Source organism: Canis lupus, chromosome 29 (assembly GCF_011100685.1).
Source record: "Canis lupus familiaris isolate Mischka breed German Shepherd chromosome 29, alternate assembly UU_Cfam_GSD_1.0, whole genome shotgun sequence".
Lineage (NCBI taxonomy): Eukaryota > Metazoa > Chordata > Mammalia > Carnivora > Canidae > Canis > Canis lupus.
In genome coordinates, this window is record NC_049250.1 from 9,377,244 (window position 1) to 9,395,949 (window position 18,706).

Here is an 18,706-nt window from a genome sequence, read left to right on the forward strand (position 1 = left end):
TTTAGTATTGTGAATGATTATGAGGGATTATGAAGAAATATGTGGAAGGTATTTTGTTGCTGACTTATTTTCAAGAAAAGAGTCCCTTTCAAAGGATATTTTGTTTCTTGCACCATTTTTTTTTTTTTTTTTTTTTTTTTTTTTTGCTGTTTGGGGCATGATTAGAGGGATTCTTCTGCTTTCTGTTGCTTTATTCTAATTTATCTTACCCTGCTTTTGTACATATGTAGTTGGCCCTTGAACAATGCAGGTTTTAGGGTGATGATCCCCCACCTGTAGTAAAAAAAAAAAAAAAATCCACGTATAACATTTAACTCTCCTAAAACTACCAATAGCCTGCTGTTGACCAGAAGCCTCACCTGTAACATGAAGCGTCAATTAACGTATGTTGTGTATGTTATATGTATTATATACTGTATTCTTAGAGTAAATTAAGAGAAAACAATGTTATTAAGAAAATCATAAGGAAGAGAAAATATATTTACAGTACTGTACTGCCTTTACAGAAAAAATAATCTGGGTATAAGTGAGCCTCAAAGTTCAAACCCACACTGGTCAAGGACCAGCTGTACTGTTTACTAAATCTGTCAAGTCATGTTCCCTGAGAAAACCCAAGTAGTTCTATTAACTGCCCCTCCAAGTGCACATTCACAGATATACATTCATCACGTGCACACCTTGACTCGGTCAGATGCCACTATGAGAGCCTCCTTAATTATCTCCCTCATCAGCCCCCAGTGAGCAAGGACAGCATCTCCTGCTTTTGGGTTTCTGTGCACCTGGCACTGGCAGTGCAAATTGTTGAGGAGTCAACAAATGATTGTTGAAGATAATAAAGTTGCTGAGCTAGGTAAATTAAGTGCTCTTGAGTTTTAGAGAATAAGAGTTCTGTCTGCACTGATGGATCTAATGGTAAATTATCTTTAAAATTCTTACTTTAAAAACTGCTTATATAAGCTTTTACTGTAGTATACCTACATTTTGCTTGCTAGCTATCTATAAAACCTTCTTGAAAATATGTTGTAGCAAAGCTATGATTATGGTTTGACTGTGATTAAGAGGGGAATTCTATTTTTAGAGTAGACGTATCTAGGTTAGACAACCTAAAAGTATCCCAAATTTTATTTCAGATTTCTCATGGGCATTAGTGGTTTAATCTTTTCAGTGGAGCGAAAGGCAGAGTTATGTTTTTGATCATTTTGAATAGTGTTTCATATTAATAGAAAGTTAAGTTGACTCATCAAGTGGTGTTCATGCTGTGTGGAGTAATAGAAGCTTAGAAAATAGATGAAATTGTAAGCTCTGAAGAGCTTGTTTATGGAAATCAAAGATCAGTTATGATCTAATAGAGCACTAGATTGGCACCTATGAAATCTGAGCTCTAGAACCAGCTGAGCTGTGTGACTTTGGAGAGGTCAGTTGACCACTCCAGGCTTTCATTTCCTTAGATGTGAAAGGAGTGGGTTACAAGCCCTTAGCTTTAAACTGTGATATGAATTATTTTTTATTAGAATGGTTTTGATGTCACATGGCGACTTTGAAGATAAACCCAATCCTGAAATTCATTTATGGTATTATTCTCCATCCCAATCATAATGGTGTGACTGGCATTTCTCAAACATTAGAGGAAGGATTGACCTCTTTGTTGTTTTCTCTCTTCATAAGTAAAAGAAAGGAGAGCAAAAATAATGATAAAGATGAAAAGGATTTTTTAAAGACATTTTTGATATAATTTAGGGCAAGACAAAAAATACTATTTGGAAAAATAGTTAAATATAAAACTTTTTACTGTGTTATGAGTCACCATCAATCTTAAATAGCTCAGGGTCCAATTTCAATAAAAATTTCTCCAATACTTTGTTAAATGTGTATGATTTTATTCATTTGAATTCTGGAATCCTATATTTCAGCAGGCGAATAAAACCTTAAATTGCAAAGAGTAAACAATCAAAAAGATCTGAAGGACATAGAGTTCATATTTCTATTAGAATCTGGTACTAATTTTTACCTAATGTTCTTGTTGAACATTGTCAGATACAAGGATGGGGGAAAGTAGATGATTTTGAAAGTTTTAAATGTGGGTGTGGGAAGTATCAGTCTCAGTTGTTATTTAAATAGACATTTTCAGGCTCTGTTTTTTTATTTTTATTTTTTGAAGCTATGCAAAATCTAGGTCAAGATTTGCAGCCTTGTTAATAAACTTCTGGCATACTGTTCAGTACACATTACTCCAGAAAGAACGTAATGATGGGTGGGACGTTGGCATTGAAGTGGTTCTTAGCCATTGCCTGTCGAAGTCCCCATGTATCCATGGGGAGAATACAGTGCATCTGAATAAAAAAAAAGATATCTTTTGCAATCTGAGCATCTTCCTTCCCTGTCTCTAGCTCTCACTTTCAAGTAAACAAAGATGTGGTTATTTGGATTGATGGCATCCAAGGAAAGCAGATGCTGAAGGGGGAAGGTATTTAAATTTTCCACCACTGTATCGTCTTGCGAGTTGCCAGGTATTTAGATAACAATCACTTTCATGATTGATCCAAGTCTAATAAAAGCATTGATGTGTCAGACCTCTGGTATCCATCAACTTTCCTCAAAAAAGCCTCAGTTTTTCCCCTTTGTAAAATGGAATCTCATTGTTTCTGAGCCCGAGTAAGTGCTGTCAGTGTTAATTGTTTCCTTCCTAAAAGATGAAACATTGTGTGCTCGCAATTTGGGACAATGTTGCCTCCAAGCTCTGCTGTCCTGGCTCCAAGAGAAAGAAGCCCCTGGACAACTGGGCATGTGTGTGTGAGTTCATGCATAGCAGCATTTGGAGAATGAGACTGGCTAAAATGCCTATTTTGTAATATTTTATTCGCTTACAAACATTAGCAAAGTTCCTAAAGTCTCTCAGATTCCCTCTGCAGTGATGCAGCTGTTGGTGAGGGGCTACCTCGTTTCCTGCATGGTTTAGTGACCTAGAAGGACTGACCAGGTGGGCGGAGGTGTTGTGTTTGGAGTGGCACAGGGCACCGCGGCGGGGGCTATAGGCAGTAGCAGTACACAGGCTCCTTGTTTGGTTTGTTTTCCAATAAATGCACAAACAAAGCCCACCCTACGATTGATTTTTGTTTTCTTCTAGAATCAACTTCAAGTTTGCTAGAGCAGCTGTATTTATTTGCAAGAGGCTTTGGGCATGAATTTTTTTCCCCAGGTATATTAGGAAATACACTGTCTCTTCAGTGAAAATCGGTCTCTTTTTAATGATACTTGAAAAATTAATCACTTTTGTTCTCCAGATTGACTTTTAAATCTTTCCCTTTAGAAATCGCCGGCTGGACATCCAGAGCACCTAGCCTGTTTTTTTCTGCATCTTGAATTGAGCATTAACAGGACTCTTGAAGGTATGAAAGGGAGGGGAATCAAAGGTAATTCTGTGTTAAAACGTCTATTATTAAATGTATGTGTAACACTGACGATCATAAAGTAAAAACGATCTTTTATTTGTCGAACAGAATTTAGATGTCCACTGTTTCCATTCCGATTTACCTTCTATTCCTCCCTTCTGTTCCCTCCTTTCCCTGTCCCTTTCTCTTCTCGCCTCCTCCGCTCCTTCCTCCTCTCCTTTCTTGCCATGAATTCGTCCAGCACGCCTTTGGGAAGTCCGCCCTGTGCTGCGCACAGTCCTGGGCACACATACCCGTCCCTGTCTCTTGGCCCGTGGCAGGAATGCGAGGGCTCTCCTGGCCCTTTCTCAAGTTGCCCGAGTGTTTACCTGCAGTGGCTTTTTGTGAATCCTGTGGATATGTATAACCTCCCCGGTGTGGACTGTTAGAGTCACAGTCGCTTTCAGGGATGAGTAAAAAGCACAGCAGGTGTACTGTCTCCCGACGAGTGAATTTCTAAGTATTCTCACTTGGCATGAGATTTGCTATATTTTTTTTGCGACCACTAACACAGTACCTAGATTGCACAAAAATGAGATGTCACAGGTCTATAACATAGAACGTGGCTGTCTACACTAAAGCCACTCTCCAGAGATAGTACTGCTTCAGTCGAGGTGTAGACATGTTACATTCCTCTCCATGAGTAGACTCCTGTTAATAAAGGTGTGCAGTCTGTACTGAGTGCCTTCATCTAGTTGGTAAACGTGGTTTCGTAATTTCTGCCAAATATAGTACCTTATTTATTTTTTAGCACCTTATTTATTTATTTTTGTTTTGGTCTTTGCTAATTGAAAGGGCAGTTTCTATGGGGTGGGGTGGCTGCTGGCACTCCCATGTGCTTTTAGTTCACGTTGGTGTTTTGAGGTCCCTTTGTGGTTAAGCTGTCACTTAGGCCAAATGGCATTAAGAATGCATTAGTCATTGCAGTATTCCTTGGGATGCCTGGACTCAGGTCAAGGTGAGCACCCTCATTTTGAGTGCTGGGTGGGAATGGAGAACTTCTCCCTAAGCCGAAAACATCTTCCGTAGTGAACATACTACTCTATGTGATTCTTGGGACATTAGTCTCATTTTCCCAGTGCCTCTGTCTGTCCTTAGGTCAGTGGTTGTGAGTCAGCTCATGGCCAGCACAGGTGTCTTCCTCCCAGCGGGACTGCTGCTCACCGTGGCTTCTTGCCTTCCTCCTGGAGTAAGGCTTCCTGGCCTTACTTCCAAGACTCGGCTCCCTACTACCCTTCCCTTTAGGCTTTGTTAACCTCCATGCACACTATTAGAATCAATGCCCTCCCTCCTTGATGCTCCCTGCTGCAAGAACTTTGCCATGATTTCAACAGCCTTTGTTTCCATGTTGTTGGTCTCCCTACACTGTAGGTTGTTGAGGTTGGCCTCTGGCTTATTTAGCTCAGTAACCTGGAGCCTAGTGTGGATGGGCACATAGTAGATCATAATAAGTAAGCAGTTGGTGACCACTGAATGGACATAGGGCACCTATTCAGAACAAGGCTCTTTATTGGGTCACACATCCCTGGGACCACTGAGCTGTGCCAGCTATGAGGCCGGATTTCAGTTTCCTGGTTGTAAGTTTCTTCAGGGAACCTTGGAGGATAGGTCCTAACCCGATTTAAGAGTTGGCTTGTGGATTAGGGGTTCAGCTCTGGCCACACCAGCCCTGGCCCCTTTCCTATCTGTTCTTCTAGCCCTTATTGTAGATGGGATGGAGGGCAGACATGGAGAGCCACATTCCTTGGGGACGGTGGATAAGATCGTGGCTTTGGCATCCCAAAGATCTGTGTGCTCTGTCACATGATGTATATGATGTTGGGAAGACTGTTGGCTCTGTGCCCCGGTGTCTTCATCTGTCAAGGATTATGGTGAGCATTAAATGAATGAGCTGCAACATAGAAGTAGCTTTTGTTGCACTTTCTGAAGAGTAGAGATAATAACATTTACTTCTCATGGTTTTAAACAGGCTGCTCCTATACAGTTGATCCTTGTACCACATGGGTCTGAACTGTGTGGATTCACTTACATGAAGGTTTTTTTTTTTTTCAATAAATAAATGTACAGTATTGTAAATGTATTTTCTATTTCATATGGTTTTAACATGTTCTTTCCTCTGGCTTACATTGTTGTAAGAAACAGTATAGAACACATGTTACATACGAAATACAGTGAATCGATTATGTTATCATTAAGGCTTCTGTCTGCAGTAAGCTATCAAGTAGGTAAGTTTTGGGGGAGACAGAAGTTATATGTGGATTTTTGACTGCATGGGGGTTAGTGCCCCTAACATGGGGGGTGGTGCCAGGCACATAGCACTCAACAAATGGTAGCCCTTAGGGGTAATGGTAACCTAACAATAGCATTATCAGCAAAGGTATTTAGAATGGGACAGATATGGTGACCCTGAGTGCTGGCTAATATCTAATAGTAGTATGTGAGAATGACTACAGATTCATGGGGCACCTGAGAGGCTCAGTCAGATAAGCCTCTGCCTTTAGCTCAGGTCAGAATCCTGGGGTCCTGGGATTGAACCCCTGCCTTAAGCTCCTTCCTCAGCAGGGAGTCTGCTTCTCCTTCTGCCTTTGCCCCTCCCCCTGCCCGTGCTTGCTTACTCTCTCTCTCTCTCTCTCTCTCAAGTAAATAAATAAATAAATAAAATCTTAAAAAAAAAAAAGGAAAAAAAGAATGGCCACAAATTCAGTTTGTCAATCAGACAGTATGTATTTATTGAAACATTTTTGTACAATCTCATCATTAGCTTTATTAAATTACTGTCTACTTAGGACACAAAAGTTAACTCAAAAAGGCTTTGTTTATGATTAACTATTGAGTGAATAATTAAGAGTTATATACTACTATAATCTTTTTGTTCCTATTAGCGTCCACTTTTTAAATAGGAAGGACAGCCTTCTGTTGGATTTTTATGAAATTGTAAAACTACTCTATGAATAAAGATAGTAGATCTTGAATGACTTTAGAATACCTTACCCTACCTATATATGTCTTTAATCACAATATATATGTGTAAATATTTTGGTCTTTCTCATTAGTGCCTTTCTTTCATCATTCTTAAATATTAAGTATATTGAAGTATTATCACCCATGTTATATGGTTGTTCCAAAACTATAAAAGGGGAAACAAACTGAACTCTAATAACATTTTATTCTACTATACCTAAATTAAGTGGAGCTTCTAGGAAAAACTTTGACATTCTTTTTTTTCCTATACTTTGAACCAAAACACATTTGAGTTTTTGGTATATTAGAGAATTTCTTACTATTTTTTTAAAGATGTTATCAATTTATTTGAGAGAGATATTGTTGGGAGGCAGGGGCAGAGGGAGAGAAAGAAGCAGACTCCCTGCTGAGCCGGGAGCCTGATGTGGGACTCAATTCCAGGACCCTGAGATCATGACCTGAGCCAAAGGCAGATGCTTAACCCACTGAGCCATCCAGGTGCCAGTCTCACTATTTTTTTTTTTTTACACATTTACTTTTGGTACACTTGAAACAAATGACATTCCATGGCTTAAGAATGTCTCTTAAAGAAAAAAGTATGTAATTCAAGTGACCGTGAGTCACCTGAGGATGCAAGTGTGTTTGAGCCCTTCTGGTGGTAGAAGCCTGTCTTGTGATCCTTGCACCTGGGCCTGGCAGAGAGCATGCTCAGTGAAGATGGGAACTGAATTAAAGACACAGCAAGGCAATTGGAGAACTGAAAATGCCCTTGTTAGAATACTGAGAATATGATGATTTTTCAAATTTGCCTTTAGTATTACTGTAATTGAGTTTAAACTATAAATAAAGACCTTTCAGGTGGGAGTGACATTTAGTGTGTATTTGAAAGCAGTGAAACTAGTTCTTTGTTCTGTCCTTAGTTTAGGATGCTTATGGCCTGGGGATCTGTCTCCTCCACCCCTCCGCCCTTCTGCCCTCCCTTTGAAGCTTCTACTTCTTTCTTTTCTTGCCCCCTCTCCCTCTATTTCTGCCCTCCTGCCCCTCCCTACCCACCTCCTGCTTGGTTTTAAGAAGGACCTTGAGCCAGGCCCTATCTGGCCCTGCTCTCCTATTCCTGGGCAGTGGCCTCAGGTGTCTTCTTCAGAGGTCCTGAGGAGAATTCAAACTAACAGCAGCAACCACCCTTGAGTAATAATGCAGCTACCCCTGCCCTTCTGCTGACTTGGGCAACCCCCCCCCCCCCCCCCCCCCCCCCCCCCCCGCTCCCAGCCTCTCTGTTAGAATCCCTGGTAGTACATCTCTGACATGGAGTTAAATCCAACTCTTTGAGTAGTTTTGTCAATGTCCTTTGCTACATCTTTCCTCAGCTAACTTGGGAAGAAAACATTCTGCTTCTATTAGCATCACTGTTTTCTGGCAGAGAACAGTATTCTGGTTGCATTTCACAGGAAACACCCAGGTTCAGCCAGAAGTGCACAGTTCTGTTTGAAATCAGACTTACTCTCTTATCTGCCAGCATTTCTTCCTCATGATAGAAATCTAGCACTGTAACTCCTGAACTGGCTTATTGGCATTTTTTCCAGCAACAGATATTCACCTCTTTTCATCACAATCTTTAAAGATTTTTGCATTTGAATGAACTGACACACAATCATTATGGTTTTTTTTTATTATTATTTGGATATTTGCACAACTTAAAAATTTGACTTTGTTACATGGTTGTACATAGATTATGGTTTGCCCTGAGATTAAACAAGTAAAAAAAGTGCAGCTACTTAAGATTTGTAGCACCACAAGTGAAAGTTTCTGGAAACCAGGGAGTAGTTTAATTCCTGTTCTGAATGGGATGTTAGTGAGCTCCTCCCCTCCATACCCCTGGCCCCTGCCAGAGTAACCTTTGGTTTAAAACTCTCGGAGACTTCTTTGCTTTGGGTTTAGATCTGACCCAAGTACCATCAAAGAACAAACCATTTAAGCAGGAATTTATTTGCATATGTAATATACATACAGTTCTTCAAATCATAGGAACATTTGAGTTTTTCTTTTCCAAGTACTGTTTTTATTTTTCTTTTTTGAATTTCTGTAATATAAACTCAGATTTTCCTAGACTGTGTTTTTCTGATTAATAATCAATCCTCCTTCCTTCCTTTTCTCCTTCCTTCTTTCCTTGCTCCCTCCCTTCCATCCTTGTGTTATTGTTTAGTTGAAGAAAGAAGAAACATCTGATGGTATGTTTTAGTTTTTCAGAGTTTTTAGACACCAGTAAGTTATTGATAGATCTTTCATATATGAATGACATTAAGTACGTGTTAATTTTTTGTGCCAACTTGGTTTTCTAATCCTAGGCTCTAATGAACCTGCAAAACCTGTTATTTACAGTACATAAATTCTAATTGTTACTACATACGATTCTTTAAAAAAAAAATATACTGCTTTTCCAGGGTTTCATATCCAAATGTGAAATTTGGCTTTCCTTCTCTGAAAGGAAATTTGCCTGTTGTACTGATTTAAAATGTTCCCAATTTAAGTTGCAAACTCAAATCATGTAGATGAAGCTCTGTTTTAACAAGGAGTACTGTGTATAATCTTTAAAGTTTTTCTAGTAGCATCCCTTTTCAATGAGTACCATTCTTGGCTACGTTTTGTGACTTGTTTCCTGAGTTAATTAGAACCAGAGAGCAAATATTTCTTCTCTCTCTCATTGTTGTTCAGGGTCACCTTTCCACCCACCCTGGTTAGCATTCCACTTCAGAGGTTGCTCTTCTCTCTTTGTCTGCTGGACAGATAGGCATCACCAAAACATGACACAAACAGGGACTGTCTGGGTTTGAAATGCAGAATGTAGGGGCCAAATGAATTCTAGATTGTTCTGACCTAGGAACTCACCCAATTTTTGTTTCTTAATCTTCAAAAGGTATGACTAGGAGGATCATTGCACCTCTTGATAAGCCAGTTGGCAGGGCACCTGGCTGGCTTAGTGGTTGAGCGTCTGCCTTAGTCTCAGGGCGTGATCCCGGGGTCCTGGGATCTAGTCGCACATTGGGCTCCCTGCAGGGAGCCTGTTCTCCCTCTGCCAGTGTGTCTGCCTCTCTCTGTGTCTCCCTCTGGTTGTGTCTCTGCCTGTCTCTCTGTGTCTCTCATGAATAAATAAAATCTTAGAAAAGAAAAGAAAAAGCCAACTGGCCTTTTCTCCTTGAGTGATTGCTAATACACATATAAATGTGTGTTAGCCTCTTTTTGCTTACATTTTAAGTCTCAGATATTACTCATTCTGGATCAGGTGGCAAAGCTGCCATCATGCCTCCCCATCAATCTTGGGAACATTATTGATGACTGTTCTCTGTACTAGAAGCTGTATTGTATTTGCATGTGAAATCATGGCATGCTTAAGATAGAGATGCAAATTTCACTTCAGCTTCTTGATTTTACAGAAGAGAAAATTGAGACTATTTTATAGTTGCCATCACTTAAAATATTTATAAGAATTCAGCAAAGATAAAATTTTCCATTGTTATTCTTAATATAAGTATTTTATGTAATTAAAATATTTATGGGAAGTAACTAGTACCTTAAGTCATATTGAAAGTGATTAAGTACCTACTCCAGCAAGGGACAGACTTCCTTTATCTGGGACCCATAGGAGGAGAGCTGGTATTGGGATTTCCTAAATAGTCATGTGTTTCTATTTGTGCATCTAATAGTTCACGTAACATGTCTTGGGCAGCCACTGGACTGACCTTATGGAAAGACTGGGCTCCTGCCTTTGGAAACAACAGGCTTAATTTGCCAGATCGATTTCACCTAATCCTGGACTTCTGTAAATTTCGCATTCTCCTGGGCCACAGAGATCTTTTTTTTAGGATTTTATTTATTTATTCATGAGAGACACAGAGAGTAGAGAGAGACAGAGAGGTAGAGACACAGGCAGAGGGAGAAGCAGACTCCATGCAGGGAGCCTGACGTGGGACTGGATCCCAGGACTCCAGGATCATGCCCTGGGCTGAAGGCTGCGCTAAACCACTAAGCCACCCGGGCTGCCCCACAGAGATTTTTTGATAGAAATTTCCTGAGGGAGCTGAGGAAAGCATATTACCACTGTGTTAATTCAGGCAAATGCATTTCCCCCTTGTCCCTGAGGTAATTCTGCACAGTGTCACCTTCAGTGCCTGGGATTAGGGTACAGTTATCCTGGCTGGCTGGCAATCCCCAGCCTTCTTACTGGCCCTGCTATAGGGAGGTAAACTGATCCTTGAGTCATCCTCACACTAAGAGAACTGGGAGACTGTCCTTGTGAGAGCCTCCTGTGTAGGGGTTATGTTAAAAATGCAGAGAGCTTAGATGATTCTTAATGTGATTCAAAGACTGAACTTGAGGCTCCTGGGTGGCCCAGAGGTTGAGCATCTACCTTCAGCTCAGGGCGTGATCCTGTGGTCCTGGGATCGAGTCCCACATTGGGCTCTCTGCAGGGAGCCTTCTCTCTCTGCCTGTGTCTCTGCCTCTCTCTTTGTGTGTCTCATGAAAAAATAAATAAAATCTTTCAAGAAAAACCCACAGAAAAGACAAAGACTGAACTCATTTCCCTCAGAATGCATGAAATGTGTTTAATACCTATTAGATCCCATGCTGCTTGGCAGAGGCGTGGCGGCAACCTAAAGCACCATGGGCTTTGTGTTCTACAGAAGGCTTTGTCACCAGCTCCCTGTGGAACTTCTCACCATCCGTGTAGAAAGTCTCATCAATGTGGGATCGCACACAGTCTTGAAATTTTACTCCCTAGTACTCTTTTCACACGATTTTTAAAATAGTAATTAAATAAATTTAATAAATTTATTAAATAAGTTTAATAAATTGTTTCCATTTCATAGGCTGTGTTAGGAGCCGGGCAGGTCTGTTGGGTACTGGGAAGGGCACCAGGAATTTCACAGCTGAGTCCTGCTCTGTCCTCTTGCCGCCGTGGTTTGTGGCACATAGAGAGGTCACGTGACCTCCTTCTCTGAAGGTCACCTCTTTTTTGACAAACCATACCTGCCTCCACTCTCTGTTCTTTTTCTTTTGCTCTTGCAAAACATTTACTTTTTCCTGCTTTGGGGCACAAATTATTCTGTCCCCAAAGCTAATGCATCAGCATTCTGTGACAATTTTTTTGAACATAAAAGCAAAAGTAGTTTGTTTTTCTCTAAGCATTTCATTTTTACCAGTATCTGAAATAATACTCATGAAGAGAAGTTGATATACCCACAGAGACCCAGGTGCTCCTGGATGGTCACCCCCTAGATCAGAAAGCATTTTTAAACTCATTTTCAATGAGGCTTAAAATGTCCACCCATGATGCTTTTCCTTTCTCTACTGCCCTTCTTTTTTTTCCGGCTGCCTTGTTGGCCTTTGGTAGTTTATCAGTAAAATAAATTTTAGTGGCAAATGCACACAGTTTTTTGTTTTAAGCAGGGGGCTAGGACTAGGGAAGTCTTAGGGTACAGCACAGTAACTTAATCATGTGAATAAACATTAAGTGGAAATGTTTTTTCCAGCAGGAAGTAGAACCACACTTTTAATGTAAAACATGATATGGGACACCTGGGTGGCCCAGCGGTTGAGTGTCTCCTCTGGCTCACAGGATCCAGGATCGAGTCCCACGTCCAGCTCCCTGCATGGAGCCTGCATCTCCCTCTGCCTATGTCTCTGTGTCTCTCTCTGTATCTCTCATAAATAAACAAATCTAAAAAAAAAAAAAAAACATGGTGATGTTTCCCACTCTTCTCCTAATCTCCCCTTTTACCAAAACTGAAAACAGACTGCCATGATTAGATATTTGGTGGACCCATCACTTAATAGGTGGTAGTATCTCAGCCACCATGTTAGCAAATGTTCTTTCGTGACGCTCTGTCCCCTCCTCCCCAATTTGGATTGGTCAGTGTCCTGTAGCTTCTGCCTACTTAGGGAAGCTACAACAGGAAGAACTCGCAGCAGGTACACCTATAAACTGGGGAGTGTTGCAGCCAGATAGGGAAAGTGAGGGCGTTACTCTGAACAGTGCAGTTCACTCACCATAGTGGTCGCCACCTGTCACCAACATGTGACATTGAGGTTCTGGGCTGCAGTGGTTGGTGGAGGAACAACTTGGGATGCACAGGACTTCCTGGCGTGAACCATCTGGTAAGTGAGGATGTTCCCTAAACATTCTCCATTTTAGCTACAGGACTTGGTAATCCCACAGTGATCTTATCACCAGATGGTTGGCAGACGGCTAACTTCTGCTTTAAGTCTGGAAGTGGCGCTGAGAATTACCCATATTTCCTTGTCCCTGAGTCCGTCTGGTAGGGAATAAGCATGGGGGTGGGGGGTGCCTAGCTTCAGTTCTTGGTAGGATTTGACCTCAAACACTGTGTAAATTTTCCAAGCCTTAGCCTCCTTGTGTTTACCACGCAGAGAAGTAGATTCTTGCTTTCTTTGCTTCCGTAAGACATGTAATTTATGATTTGACCCTTACAATCAGGTGGCAAATTAGAACAAATAATGTTATTGGGCTGAAAATAATGTTATTCCTTCTTCCTAGATACCATGCTCTATCCTCGATCCATGTTATTACACTAATTGCATTTATGATGAAGACATTCTAAAATCACAGATGTTAATTGGTTTAAAAATAGAACATATGCCTTTTTATTAAGTTGTTAAGAAACAGGGTTTGGGTGCTTTTTCCTGATTTTCTAGCCCAAAGCAACTGTAATGAGAGTGGTGGGTAAAATGTCAATGTCATGCAGAGACAGATATTGTGTGACCTATTTGGGACTTGGCTGCTTTGTACACAGATTGTTTCACACAGCAGGTCTGTTTCTAGTTCATTCACCCTTCTAGTTTACCTGGATATTTGGCTATGCACATTTTAATTCTTCCCACTGAGCTCTCCCTGTCTCATTTCGCAAGTGAGGGGAACTGGTTAGGTGATGCTAGTACAGCAGCCTCTCTGGAATGGTTTAAGAGGTACTCTGAATGGCTGTGGCATGCCTACGTAATGTGTGCACCCCCTGTGTGCCAGAGTTGATGGGGTGGGACGGCACTTTCCAGTATTCTAGGTCGAGATGGGGGTAAGGAACTTGTTTCCTGTGTGTCCTATTGTTTTCCACTATCTAAAAGCTACAATCTGCGTCAAAACCAGTTACTAAATCTCCCTGGATCCTTGTAGGAGAATTGAAATAGAGAAAAAGCAGCTGTTCATTAGCATGCCAGGCCTTTTTATGATTTCTGGCAGCCCCACTTCACACTATGGAAATGGGCCTGGCTCTTTTCGGCTCCTGAGACTTCGAGTGATGCTTTCATCTTCAGAATACACCCCTCTCCCTCAGGGCACCCGGAATAGACACTGTTTGCACTGAAATGGATGACATGATTTTCCAGGGTACGAGCGTAGCACACCAGGGATCGGCTGATATTTAAAGAACATGAATGAAAGCAGTAGACACCTCGCTGGGGCAGGGCAAGAGAGCTTTCGGACCATTATTCCCACCTAGGATTGGAAGTCTTATTGACGGCTGATTGTGTAAACTGGAGTTATTTGTCTACTAGGTCAGAAGAGGTGGCTGGTAAATAAATGTCAGCCCCCGGCACATGGCTTTGGAATGCCCTGTGTATCAGCCCTGGTGGCCTGTGAAGGATGACCCGTGTCAGTAATCAAAGCACTCAGGTGCGTAGGAGTTTGCTTTTCAGGTATCAGAATTACTTCAACTTATGGGTTTTACCTTCATCAGAAAGTTGGGATGTAGAACACTGTGGTCTCATGAGAACTCTTTCCTGTAAATCAAGAGGTGTTATTTCCATTCTGGAATAAATCACTGGCTAATTCTGAAACCCATGACAAGGTATCTAATCTTTCTCTGCTTTGATTTTCTCACCCAATGATACTCATTCTAAATCTGAACACTTAAACAGTGTTTACGATGGTCAGGCACTATTAATAATAGTGAAAAAGGATTTGCACATAATCAGACTGATTCTAGAATTCCATTCTCTTAAATGCTATGCTGGTGGACTGTCTCTCTGAAAAATTAATATAATGGTCCCTGATTTCTTCTTTATGTGGTTTGATCATGTGAATATACATTTACTCTTTGACAAGAGGTATTTGACCCAATGACTATGACTACTATTTGTCTGGTACTTATATAGCTTTTCGAAGTGGTAGGGGCTTGCCTAAAGCACTGTGCTACCTGGAAATTACTTCCTGTAGCAGCCTGGACTCATACCTAGACATTTAAGTGTTCAGAGGTACCATATACACTTGTACAGATGAATCATATATGGTCCTAGGGTGCCACTCACAGAGACCACCATGGTCATGACATTCCTCTGCATCATCTACAGTCTATACAGCTGTATGCCCAGCCCTTTATAAGCTAACCGATAGCCTTATTTAGAAAACTTCTGTGTACATACAGAAAATATATTGTACCTATGATAATAGTTTATGCTTTATAAGCTCACCTTAGTGTATCAAAGCTACCTTTGAATGAAGTGAAAAAAATAAATATTTTACACAGCAAACCTCTATATGCTAAAATCCCCAAAGGAAAGCAGTGGCTACCAGGTAAATAAAGAAGCTGTTAGGATTGCAACAAAAGAATCAAAGTAAGTCCCTGTAGTAATTTCTCATTTGGATGGACATTAGTTGGCCAGACTGTGGGTATTAGAATTACAAACTAATCAGCTTAGTAATTTTGCAAATTATAGACCTCACCCAATAGAGTCACAAAATAAAAGCCAATTTGAAATATTTCAGCTGTCGCTTAGCTTCAAGCCAACACAACTCACTCCCCCATCCGATTTTAGAGATTCATGGGTATTTGTTAGAGGAGTACCAGTTCTGGTTAAAATCGGGTAGCACTTGGAAATTCTCATGAGACAAGGGCAAAATACTATGTGAATGAATTGAAACAAGGCCCTCAAACTGTTGTATCCATTAAATATGTTGAGTAGTAAAGAGGTTATATAACACTTACACCATTTAGTTTTAGGAAATAATGAGTTAACTGGGTGAAATAAAGCTCTCCTTTTAAGCAGCTTTAATTAGTTAGAAGTTGAAGCTTAATAGTCTGTTAAAAAGTTATTTTAAAAATTAGTGAAGTGAATTAATTGTAATCTGACAGTAAGTCAGTGTGGTGTACGTCTGTGCAATTAGAATAGTTATTACCACGTTTATTACAGGGGGAGGCATAGCCCTGAGTCTGCCATCTTGTGTGGTTCAGAGCACACTAGAATTGCATTCTCTAGCCGCCCAAGGCAATTCTGGGTACATCAGCAGTAATTAGGGCTGCACAGCACTGTCCCCTCTCTCACAGCATGATCACACTCTCCCTTGCTGCTGCGTGGCTCTCCGGTGAGAATGTTTTCTAGTAGAGGTGCATGGTAAGCTCCATGAGGTCAGGAAGGTCTGTCTGTTGACTGCTCTATCCCCAGGGCCTAGAGAGCAGTGCCTGACACCCAGTGGGTACTCTATAAATATATAGTCACCGAATCAACGAATTGAACTGTTTTCCTGATCTAACCCATACTGTATTTCTAAGTATGTTATAAGTATTTTATAGGCTTTATTGTAAAATCTTAATAATCCAGTCTCCTAGGGCTTCCACGTTTTCAGAAATTATTTGCATGTTTCTGTGGCAATTCTGAAGAGGGCCCACTTCATAGATAAAGAAACTGAGGCACAGAGAGGTTGTAGGAGCCCAGACATAACTTTCAGATATAAAATGAAGTCTTGTACTTCCATGCACATGTATTTTTTCTGTTAAGACTGTGTATACCAAGAATCCTCATGAAGCGTGTGGTCACCGGTTAACAAACCCAAGATAATCAGAATGGCTTCCTTGCCATTTCAACTTTAGGAACCCACGGAGAGCAGAGATTTGAAGAAGGAAATCATACGCACATCTTACTGTAGAACACACGGACTTGTGTTCACATTTCTTAATCTTCAACTTGTATCATGTGCAGATTCACTTTTGTGAGAACATGACTTATGTCAAGTCAGGCAACCACTGCTTGGGCAGTTCAAAATACTGCATCTCCTGTCTTACACTAGACTGCACCATTCTGCCAAATGATGGCTGTGGAGGTCTGATTTGTTATAGTGACCAATGTCCAACTCAATGTGCAATGCTTTGTGGCTTCACAAATACTGGAGAGAATTTGTTAAATTTACAGTCCATAGGGTCTTCAGGTCTTACAGCTTGAACTGAGGAGACTGGTGTATACACACATTTGACACATTTCAACGGCTGATGTTGTTGGACAACCATAATGCTAACGCACTTTAAAAGTCGAAGAAGGTTGGGTGGAAGAGTTATAAAGAGAAAATACTGGTGATGGTAGGGAGCATTTTCAAACAATACTGAAATGATATTCCAGGAGTGAACCTAAATGAGTGGGAAATGGAAACTGTCAGTAGAATTCTTTTCTTTGAAAACGGTAAAGACTATAGAAGAATGAGATACCCTACATCTTTTGGAAGCATGAGCGTTCTGGAAGATTTCAAATGGTGAAGGAATTCTCATCCCCTCTAGTCCAGCAGTTGTTGCCTGTCTGGGGAAAAGGTAAGTACTAGTTCCCTGAGCTTTGACATCATGGTCTGTGTTTGGTAGGATTCTTGTTGTGAGGTTTGAGGGCTAGGGTGTATAACTGCGGCTGTATCTGGGGTGTACTTGGAGGGCACCATGTTTGCTTCCTCCTCTGGTGTCCTCAGCGTTGTCCCTGGAGGCCATGGGGCCAGGGCTATGGTTCTAGCCACTGAGGCAGGGCAGCTGACCAACCAGGGGCACCAGAGAGAGACCTCCTGAGATTGGAATTAATCTGTGTTCTCTTTTTCCCTCTCTCTCTTTTCTTCAAACTGATATTAATCAAGCAATGATACTTTGTAAATCTTCTAAGAGGTCATTTCCCATCAAACAGTAATAGAGGAATTCTCTCTTTGTACATTTTGTACTTGTTTCGGTAAATTATTGCTCACTTGCAATACTTGAGAGGCTATTTCATGTGTGTAATGAATATTGAGATTTTAGTGTTGTTGTTGTTGTTGTTGTTTTTTTAAATAGCTTCTTCCTGTAGGAGGTTAGTGTGCTTGGTCACCAATTTGAGAATTTTGGGAGAAAAATGTTAATGTCAAAGTAGGACTTAATTTCTTTTAACTCTCTTTCAGCTTCTCCAGAACAGTTATTAGCATATGAGCATAATAGATTCACACTCCCTGGGTTATATATGTGCTGCTGAAGTTCAGTATTTGGTTCTAAATACTTGCTTAATAATCCCGAAACCCAGCCTGAAACACTAGTGTGCTTAAGCATAGTTCATTATTACAGAGCCAGGAATATTTTGAGGATAAAAATAGAAGCATTGAATGTTCCTTTGTTGAAGGGTTGGGGAAGAATATTTTGGTGCTGCTGAATATTTTTCATTTTAAAAAGAATGTTAACATTGATCTCACTGTTGTTCTTACCCTGCTGAACCCTGACTCCCTCATCTCCACTGTGGAGTCCCCTCTTTGCCTTGTACCTCACAACATATCTGTGTGTTGCTGTCCTGCTTGTGCTCACCCTGGACTTCCCTTCCCTTCCGCCTTCCCTCGGCACCGCCTCTCTTTGGTACTTCCTGGAGGTTTGCCCTCCTGATCTACAAATCTGCGCCACTTTCATTCCTTTTTTCCCTGGCCTCAGGTCCTTGGGACTTGCTGCTCTGTTTTCTGTTGACTTGCTAGGTCAGAGGTGCTCAACTCCCCCACTTCCTGTCCTCTTTGTCCCCCCCACTTCCTGTGGCTGCTGTGTGCACCTGCACCAGGGCACATGGCTCAGCCATTTGGTCATTCTGCATCCGGAACATCACGCCCACGCCTGATTCCACCTATTCTTTGCACATTGATGATCTCAACCTTTATGTCACTTGCTCGATTCACTTAATGGATCAGCTACTCCGAACTCAATTCACGTGGTCACCAATGGATCTCTGGATCTTCCTGCTAAACCAGCATCCTCTGCTAGCTTTTCCGCTAGAATACCACTGAGCTCCTGTTACTAGGAACTGTCTTTGGAAAGCCGTGGAAAATCACCTGAACCCCACAGCATTCATTCATTCATTATCATGGTTCCTTGACTTTTTTACATGTGCTCTTTCCTCTGTCTTTCCCGAGTTTCAAGTCAAGTGCCCGTCTTCTTTCATCACATACCATCGCTGAAGCTGTCTCTAGTTGGTGACTCTGCCTCAGGTGTTCTCTTTCTAGTCTACCTGGTATATTGCCTACAGGTGCGTCTTGATAAAATTGTCTTCATGTCACCTTT

The 18,706-nt window shown here is 41.1% G+C and overlaps 1 protein-coding gene across 8 annotated transcripts in view; it reads left to right on the top strand.

Moving 5' to 3' along the window:
• FAM110B (family with sequence similarity 110 member B) overlaps positions 1-18,706 on the top strand; it is a 143,312-nt gene that overhangs the window by 29,850 nt on the left and 94,756 nt on the right. For 3 of the 8 annotated variants that reach the window (XM_038579355.1, XM_038579359.1, XM_038579353.1), the window contains exon 2: positions 3,308-3,386. The exons of 1 other annotated variant lie outside the window; for it this stretch is intronic. The gene's annotated coding sequence lies outside the window, so the exon portion shown is untranslated. 4 more of the 8 variants (XM_038579356.1, XM_038579354.1, XM_038579358.1 and 1 more) reach the window with 4 other exon arrangements.